General features: G+C 40.0%; 1 long non-coding RNA gene across 1 annotated transcript in view; it reads left to right on the forward strand.

Moving 5' to 3' along the window:
• The window catches only part of LOC122906544, a 31865-nt gene extending 26458 nt beyond the window's left edge, over nucleotides 1–5407 (forward strand). Inside the window, exon 3 of the long non-coding RNA XR_006384560.1 lies at nucleotides 4566–5407. This is a non-coding gene — a long non-coding RNA (uncharacterized LOC122906544). The remainder of the gene's footprint in view (nucleotides 1–4565) is intronic.
• The last annotated feature ends 4823 nt before the right edge of the window (nucleotides 5408–10230 follow it).

Below are 10230 nucleotides of genomic sequence, written 5' to 3' on the forward strand. Positions count from 1 at the left end.
TGGCTCAGTAGGTTAAGCCTCTGCCTTCGGCTCAGGTCATGATCTCAGGGTCTTGGAATCAGGCCCCACATTGGGCTCTCTGCTCAGTGGGAGCCTGTGTACCCCGCCCCCGCCTGTCTGTCTACTTGTGAACTCCCTCTCTCTGTCAAATAAATAAATAAAATCTTTTTAAAAATATTAGCAGTGTGAATCAGCAATATATGAAAAGGACAATGCATTACAAGCAAAGCAATATAATAATATAATGTGATCATTAGCTATATTAGCAGTTGATAAAATCCAACATCCATTTTTTTAAATTTTTTAAAGATGTTATTTATTTATATGACACAAAGAGAGAGACAGCGAGAGAGGGAGCACAAGCAGGGGGAGTGGGAAAGGGAGAAGCCGGTTTCCCACTGAGCTGGAAGCCCAACGTGGTGCTCGATCCCAGCTCCCTGGGATCATGACCTGAGCTGAAGGCAGGCGCTTAACGACTGAGCCACACAGGCGTTCCCATCCATTCCTTTTTTTAAAGGTTTTATTTATTTATTTGACAGAGAGAGAGATCACAAGTAGGCAGAGCGGCAGGCAGAGAGAGAAGGGGAAGCAGGCTCCCCGCTGAGCAGAGAACCCAATGCAGTGCTCCATCCCAGAACCCTGAGACCATGACCTGAGCCGAAGGCAGAGGCTTAACCCACTGAGCCAACCAGGTGCCCCCCATTCTTTTTTTTTAAATAAAATTATTTACTGGGGTGCCTGAGTGGCTCAGTCAGTTAAGTGTCTGCCTTTAGCTCGGGTCCTAATCCCAGAGTCCTGGGATAGAGCCCCACATTATGCTCCCTGCTCAGTGGGGAGCCTGCTTCTCCTTCTCCTTTTGCCTGTCTCCCCAGCTTGTTCTCTCTCTCTCTCTCTCTCTGAAATAAATAAATAAAAATCTTTTTTTAAATATAAATTAAGGGAGCCTGGGTGGCTCAGTCAGTTATATCATGTCCATGGATTGAAAGACACAAGTTAGTATAGATATCAGTTCTCTTCAAGGTGATCTAGAGAATCAATTTAATCCCAATCAAAATCACATCAGGATCTTTAAGTTTCAATTTTCAATTTTTTGTTGCTAATAGTATGGGTACACAATTGAATTTTGTGTATTCAACTTGAATTCCGTGACCTTATGGAACTTATATTAGTTCTGGTAGCTTTTTTGTAGATTCCTTAAGATTTTCTATATAGGTAATCCATTATCAGTGAATAAAGACAGTTTTATTTCTTCTTTTCCAATCTGTACGTATTCCCCCCGCCTTGCTTTATTCTCTTTCCTCCATTAAAACTTTGAAGACAGTGGGAAGGGTAGACACATTTATCTTGTTCAGTCTTAGGAGGAAGGCATTCAACATCTCAGCACTAGGAATATTGTTAACTGTAGATTTTCTGAAGACATCTTTGACCAGGTTAAGGGCTCTTTTTTATTCCAAGTTTGCTGAGAGTTTATATCATGAATGGATGTGGGGCTTCGTGAGATATTTTTTCTATTTAGATGAGCATATGGCTTTTCTTTTTTACTGCATTAATATGAATTACATTGATTTTTGAAGGTCATATTAATCTTACATTCTCAGGATGAACCTCACTTGATCTCAGAATGTATTATCCTTTTACATGTTGCTGGATTCAATTTGCTAAGTATTTGTCAAGGATTTATATTTCTATGTTCCTGAGGAATACTGGCCTGTAGTTTTCCCTTCTTGTAGTGTTTTTGTCTGGTTTTGCTATCTTTGTAATGCTGGCCTCATAAAATGAGTCGGGAAGGATTCCCTCATATTCTATTTTCTGAAAGAGATTGGGTATAATCAGTATTACTTCTTCCTAAGTGTTTGTTCGAATTCATCCTTGAAGATATTTAGGACTGGTGTTTTCTTTATGGGAAGACTTTAAGTACACATTTCTTTCTTTCTTTTTTAGGATTTTATTTTTAAGTAATCTCTACACCCAACAAGGGACCAGAAATCACAACCCCAACATCAAGAGTCGTCTGCTCTTCCAAATGTACCAGCCACGTGCCCCTAAGTAGACATTTCTTTTTTTTTTTTTTAAAGATTTTATTTATTTATTTGACAGACAGAGATCACACATAGGCAGAGAGGCAGGCAGAGAGAGAGAGAGAAGGAAGCAGGCTCCCTATGGAGCAGAGAGCCCGACATGGGGCTCGATCCCAGGACCCTGGGATCATGACCTGAGCTGAAGGCAGAGACTTTAACCCACTGAGCCACCCAGGCGCCCCGTAGACATTTCTTTAATAGATTTACAGGTATTCAGATTATCTATTTCTTCCTGATTGTGCTTTGGCTATCATGTTCTTTAAGAAAATTTGTGCATTTCATTTAAATTGCTTGAATTTATTGGCATAAAGTTGGCATAATATTCCTTTGTTATTCTTTAATGTCTGCAAAATGACATCTTTAACTCCTGATACTCTTTTATTCCTGATGTTAATAATTTATGTCTTCTTTCTCTCTCTTTTTTTTTCCATCATTAGTCTGCCTAGTTTACCAATTTTATTGATTTTTTCAAAGAACCAGCTTTTGGTTTCATTGATTTTTATCCACTGTTTTTTATGTTGTATATTAGCAATTTCTGGTCTTATCATTATTTCCTTCCTTCTGCTTACATTGGATTTTCTGCTTTTAACATATATAACTCTTAAAGAAGAAATATCCCGGATATAGAAATAACTGTTATGAATTTTTAAGAAAACAAATAATCTTCCCCAAGCAAAAGACTTGAACTTTACAGACTTTACATGAGAAACATGAATGATGAATAAACATACAAAAACTGGCTCAACCTCTGATTAAAACCATATGAAGATCTCAATATATACCTACATGATTGGCAAAATTTAGTCTGATAATTACAACTGCAGAAAGCATTTAGCAGTGGGATTGTCCACTATTCATCGATGGCAGGTAGGAGTGCGAATTTTTCAAAGCACTTATGGAAAAGTTCATTTTCAAGTAAAGTCAAATATATACATGCCTAAACAACCCAATAATTTGACTTGCAGGTGTAAATCCTAGAGAAGCTTTCCCAAAAATATGTCAGAAGAAATGTAAGGAATAACCAAAGCAGCAATATTAGTAACAGTCAAATGTCCAATAACACTAAATATGTATAATTAAAATGAAATACCACATAGCATTGAGAAGGAATGGACTACAACTCCACTCATCGACAAAGAAGAATCTCAAAGCACAATGTTGAAGCAAAAGATGCCAAACAAAAATGACTGCATACAGTAGATTCAGATGTCTATACAGTTAGAAAAAAAAAAGATAAGACTATATTATCTGGAGATGGATATGTTACTGGTAACACCATAAAGTAAAACAAGAGATTAATTATCTAGAAAACATTAGGATAATGGATACGTCTGCTGGATAAAGTAGACTGCAATTGGGGAAGGGCACCAATTTTCATTCTTGACCTAGCTGCTGGTCATTTGGGTCTCAACTCATTATTTTTCTTTAGCATGTACTTGCATGGTTTTTTTTGACTCACTTATGTGTATGACACATTTCAAAATAATAAAATTAACCTAAACAAATCTAAAATAAAATTAAACTATGTATACTTTAAAATATACATATATACATACATACATATATATGCATATATATTTGTGTGTGTATGTATGTGTATACTTTCTTTATAATCAGAGATAATGTGATGATTTCACGGTTTCATGTGTCCTTATTCATCCATTCATTTACTCCACAGCCATTTGTTATATATTTACTATGTGCTAGGCATTATACAAAATGCCAGAAATATAGATATTAATTTATTGTTAGGGAGTTTTAACAAAAATAGTAATAATTGATATTATTATAACAACTGACATTTAACTGTTTACTATTTGTATTAAGCACTTCACACAGATGACTTGATTTAATCCTTTGACATCCTTGAGTATCGACTACTATTTCCCCAATTTTAAAAATGAGGAAGTGGCACAGCAATGTTTAATAACTTGCCCAAGCTGGCGGAGCTCAGAAAAGACAGAGCCAAGATTTGCTCTTAACAGATGTTAAGTTTTTCTGCTCAACTTCCAGTCCCTTTCCTCCAGGTCACAACACTCCATTTTCCTTTGGGGAGTCTCTCCCCTTCTCACTTTGGTCCTGTGGGTCAGTTGGAGCTAACTATCTGTTCCTGGGTTCAAGGACTGAAGATATGACCATTTATTTTATCCAGCCTCCTGGATGCAGTAGTTGGTTTACACATGAGCCTAAAGAGAGAGAATTTAGAGATCGAGTCCTGAAGCCTTGATTTAAACCCCTGGATCCAGTCATGCCTGAAGCCTGTCCCAGTGTCTGGTCTTTTCAGTTACATGAGCCTCAAGTTGGATTGCTAATATTTGCAAAAAGGAGTCCTAGCTAATACAAGGACACATAAAAATAATTCAATAATTATTGTTCCAGCTAAGTGATGAGGACTAAGATTAATGTGGGTGTTTAGGACATACTTAAACATACTCAGGACACATGTAAGTGAGGTTTTTAAAAATTTTTTTCCTTATCCCACCCTAGGTCTGAAGCAAATCTCAGAGAAGATATATTAACACTAAGAGAGAAAGTCATGGATTACCTTGATGCTTTCACAGACCAACGCAGTCATCCTTCACAGGAGAGATGGGGAATGAGGTGTGGGTGTACCCAATGTCATGAAAGATTATCACAAAAGACCAGATCTCAGGGATGACAATCACAACAACAAGAGTAATTTAGGTTCTGGGATACATTTCATCATAGGTTTATGAAGCCCTTGACAGCAAAATTAAATCTGACATCACTCTTGGGGTTGATAAACACTGTTGCAGTGTCCCGATAAAGTGAGCTCAGACACTTGAGGGCTCTCTCCCCCTGAGGGTTAGAATCACCTTCTTCCCTTCCACAAATGTACCTCAGTCACCTCCGAAAGTGACTGAGCCTCTAGAAGACCCTTGTCATGAGAGACTAATGCAGCCCTTGGAGAAAATGGAGTTACTTACAGGAGTTCAGTCAAGCCATGGGCTCAAATCTATCCTTGGGTTTAACTCCCTGACATTTCCTCTTTATCCTCCTCCCCAACCAGGTTCAGAAAGAACTTTACCCTCCTACCTTCCATCTTAAGGGCAGACTTCCAAATCAGCACGTTAAGTCAATCAAACCACTAACATCCTCTTAAAGGAATGTAAAATTTGACATTAAGATCATCACAAAAAATCATATATTTTTCTCTCTGTGGGCAACGACAATTTGCCACTTTCAGGCAGCATAGGAATAAGAGCATTATCATTCAGGACAGACACAAGCAGTATGTAAATAACCACAATGTTTAGCACCCTGGCCCATGATCAGTTCACCTTCTTCCACAATTAAAAGTGACCACGGCACTCAGTGTTTGTCCCACTGAGCAAGGTGAGGTCATACTTCCCTCCCAGAGATGGAGACAAAAAAAAAAAGTTCTATCTCCTTGATAAATGTGAAGCTGTAATAAAATAGAATTTAGGTCTTTGGTGAATAATTCATGTTTATCTAAAAGAAAAAATAATGACTTTCATTATATTTCATCTCTTACTGAGTTCTAGAAACTGATTTCCTGGTCCAGAGGCTCCAGAAATCCATTGCAGATCTACCTGATGATTTTCCCTTGAGGGTTCCTCCCATCACCTCCACTCACCTCACTAAATTCCCTTTGGCCTCCCAGGGTTACAGGGATGAGAGGATGAAAGATCAAGGGCAAGAAAGTTCTGATATGACAGAGGTGCCACTGGGGCGGATGCCTAGGGCTGGCAATTCTTCCGTGGGCTTCCATGGGGTTCTCCAGGTTCCCCTACAACTGAATCCTTTGGCCCAGCTAGAACGTCTTTTTAGGCTAACTGCTTATGTACCTCCTTAGGTGGGTACCTAACACTATTCCTTCTACCTTACTTTTTTTTTTTTTAAGTAAAGATTATATTTTTAAGTAATATCTACACCCCATGTGGGGCTTGGACTCACAACCCCAAGATCAAGAGTCACATGGTTGGTAGACCAACCAAGCCTGCTAGGTGTCCCCCAACTTGTCAATCTCTACAATAAGAAATTTCCTGGATTTTGATTGGGATTGCACTGAATCAACAGATTAATTGGGGAAGAACTGCCATCTTAATACTGAGTGTTCTAATCCATGAGCCATCCATTTATTAGGTCTTCTTTTTTATTTCATGAGTGTTTAGTAGTTTTCAGCATATAGATCTTGTGCAAATTTTATTGGATTTATACTTAAAGATTTTGTGGTTTGGGATGCTATCAGAAATAGTATTTAAAATCCGTAAATTTCCAACTGTTAATTGCTAGTGTATAGGAATACAATTGATTTTTGGGTTTTAATCTTTACCTTGTAATCTTACTAAACTCATTATTAGCTCTTGTAGCTTATTTTGCAGATTCTTTGAGATCATCTATGTATATAATTATGTCATCTTTGAATAAAGACAGTTTTATTTCCTCTTTTACAATCTATGACTTTTATTTTTTTTTTCTTGCCTTATTGCACTAGCTAGGAACTCCAATAGATGTTGTAAAGCCGTGGTGAGAGCACACAGTCTTGCCTTCTTCCCAATTTTAGGAGTTCAAGTTTCCTTGGAACCTTCTGATCAAACTTGTAGTGGGAGTGAGACATTCCCTAGCTCTCTCCCAAGGGAAGAGTATAACACTTACCCAGGGACAAGTCTATCCAAAGAAATATAATTTCAACTTCTGGCCTTGACAGCTTCTGGCTCTGTATACTGCAAGGGAGGTAGTGGTAGGTAGAGGATAGGGATCACAACACTGGTTCCAGGATGCCTTCTTGTAAGTCCTGCGTATGTGTCCTAGCACCTCATTTTTGGAATGAGGGGGATTCTTGCCATCTATTTTTTTTTTTTCCTCAGCATTTTGGGGCATTAGTCAAAACTAAGTCATCCTTATCCTGATGGTATTACAACTTCTCTTTTACAAATGAGGGAAGTTAGTCTTAGAGAATTTAAAGAACTTGTTCAAGGTCATACAGCTAGGAAGTAGCAGGATTAAAACTCAGTTCTGTCCAGTCCAAAGATAGTGTTCCTCCTACTAGATCATATCGGTACAGACAGAAACATCTGGGCACATTACTGTTCCCCAAACACATATATGAAACCAAGAGGGCTAAGGTATTTCAACATTTAATTTAGCCATTGTAGAAGACCATATTTGGGCCAATGGAAGAAACAGTGTTGCATCTATCCTTCAAATGACCATGGAATGATAATTCTACATCCTGAAGCAGGTGCTGAGGTCAGAAGCTGAGAGTCTCTAATTATCAGCACTGGTCCCCTCAGGCCTTCTTTGAATAATCCAGGCAGGCAAATCAGGACTGACAATATGGACTCTGTTGTATTCAAAGAATTTGACCATATGTTTCTAAGTCAAGAAAGCTAAGTCAATTTGCTTCCACAGCCACTTCAGAAACCCAGACTCTTCCTGAAGATCACTTCTTGCTGAAGAGAGGGTGGCAGGCCCTAGGCAAAAGTCTAGGATTGAAGCTGATCCCACTAAAATCATAAAACAAAAGAAATGCCACCATTGGCATTTATAATCTTTAGGCAGGTGAAGAAAACTTTCCTGTAAGTATTCCCAAAAGTAGATTTCTCTGGGAACTAAAATGTTTAAGTTAAAAGAAGGAATCTCAGCAATTCCACTCTTTGGTATATGCCCCAAAGAGCTGAAAACAGGAAGTGCAAAAAAAAAAAAAAGGCAATAAAAATTTATACATTAACGTTTATGACTTCATTATTCATAATAGTAAAAATGTGGAAACAACCTAAATGTTCATGACAGAAAATGTGGCATATCCATACAATGGAATATTATTCAGCCATAAAAAGTAAATGAGCTACTGATACAACAATGTGGATAGAGCTTGGAGACATTATGCTAAGTGGAAAAAAAAACAAACACAAAAGATCACCTATTATATGATTCCGTTTACATGAAATACCCAGAATAGTCCTATCCATAGAGATAGGAAGTAAATTTGTGGTTTCCAGGAGACAAGAGAAGGGGAATAGGGAGTGATTACCTAATAATTATAGGGTTTCCTTTTTTTTTTTTTTTAATGATTTTTATTTATTTATTTATTTGACAGAGAGAGATCACAAGTAGGCAGAGAGGCAGGCAGAGAGAGAGAAGGGGGAATCAGGCTCCCTGCTGAGCAGAGAGCCCGACGTGGGGCTCGATCCCAGGACCCTGAGATCATGACCTGAGCTGAAGGCAGAGGCTTAAACCACTGAGCCACCCAGACGCCCCTAGGGTTTCCTTTTAAGGTAATAAAAATGTTCTGGAACTAAATAGTGGAGATAGCTGTACAACTTTGTGAATGTACTAAATGTTGCTGAATTGTATACTGTAAAACGGTTAAAATAGTATATTTTATGTTATATGTATTTTACCATCATAAAAAAGGAGGGGTCTTTGTTAAAGAGTCAGGTTATGACTGCATAGGCAGATCACTTCCTGATAAACATCTCCTGCCTAATTAAATCCTTTGTCATAGCCTATGTGGATTATCACAGCGGCCTCCTACCTGGCTTCTTCTCCCTGGTGTTACCTATCTCCAGTCCATCTTCTACCAATTAAAATGTTAAAATGAGCGTGACTTTCTTTTGTTCAAAATCCTTCAACGGTTCCTAATTTCCTACTGCAAAAAAACCACATTCCTTCACATAGCTTCTGAAGGCACTTCAGGGTGGGGCATGGACCACTGGATTCCCCGTGTCTCCTTCATGATGGGTGCGCCCTGAGCAGGCAGAGACCACACCTTGTTGCGTGCCCAGCACTTGGTGCAATTGTTGGTGCCCAGGAGGTAGCCAGTGAACATTTGTTGAGTGAATTGATCAGGCTTCAGCCTGTCTAGCTCCAGCTCTTGCTCTCTCCTTAAAAACCCTGTATTCTAGCCAAACCGACCTGGGCATGGGAAGCCTTGGACATGTTGGTCTCTCCATTAGGTATGTCTTCTGCCCCATCTGTCAATCTGGGCAAACTTGGACTCACCCTTGAAGACGCTGTCCAAGTGTGCACATTCTTCTGTGGCCCTCAGTCACTCATTTCTCCGGGTTCCCACCGCACCTCACACGGTGCTTTGTGGCAGCTCTTAGCACATGTCCTGGATCATTTATTTACCTCCCTGTCTCTCCTACTGAACCGTGTGGGGACAGAATAGCTCCTCTTACCCCTGACCCCTGCATGTGATTTGGAGAATAAACAAAAAAGGAACCAAATAATTTGTCTGGAAGGAGCAACCTGGGAAATTTTCGGTGCACAGGAGGAAACTCTCTGAACTAAATTGAAGATTGAGAGCAGCTGTCACTGAATCTCTGAGTCATTCTATTTACTTGGCTGTGGTGAAAGGAAAGAGGTAGAAAAGGAATCAGAAATTGAAGCAAGTGGGAAGGGTGGGAAATTGTAACGACATAATGGCCACCTCACCTTTACCGAGTACCTCTCCGCCGGAAGGACTCTGCCCTGTGCACACTGAACTGATCACATAGTGAATCTCACCCGCGTCTCCGAGAAAGCCACTGGCACTCCATCCTGTACAAGGGGAACCTCCCATCCAGCCTGAGGGACTGCAGACCCCCCTGAAAATGAAAATTCCATTTTCCTCCACCTCCCTGTCCCTGGGTCATTTCGTCCCCTTTTGCCCACTCATGTCAGCAGGAATATTCCTTGTGACACTTCCTAATAATGGGGTTCTTTTCACTTTGGTTGAAATGTGCTGCGCAGTCTGTGCCCTATTCACTCCCCGTGTTCCATGGTCCTTGGGGTTAATGTGGCCCTGCCTTCCCCAGCGAGCAGGAGAGGGGGGACCCCCAGGAGAGCTCAGCTGTGCAGCAGGACTCTGGGAGAGTGCTTCTTTTTCCTTTTCTCTTTCAGACTATGAGGCATTTTGAACCCTGGCCTTCAAGCGCCAAGAGGGGAAAGGGAGGGAGAAATCTAGGAAAAGGTGGAGCTCCCCAAACAGAAGGGAAGGAACTGATGCTGTTTGTGTATTGTCTTTCCTATGAGACAGCATTATTCCCATTGGCGGGTGAGGAAATGGAGATGAAGCCACTTTCCCAAGATTCCTCCCACTGGTTAGTGCCAGGGCCAATGTTCAACCAGATGGATCCACTCCAGCATCTGTTTGCCTCTGGCTGTGGGGGCAGGCTGCCCA

Source organism: Neovison vison, chromosome 5, assembly GCF_020171115.1.
Source record: "Neovison vison isolate M4711 chromosome 5, ASM_NN_V1, whole genome shotgun sequence".
In the NCBI taxonomy this organism is placed as follows: Eukaryota; Metazoa; Chordata; class Mammalia; order Carnivora; family Mustelidae; genus Neogale; species Neogale vison.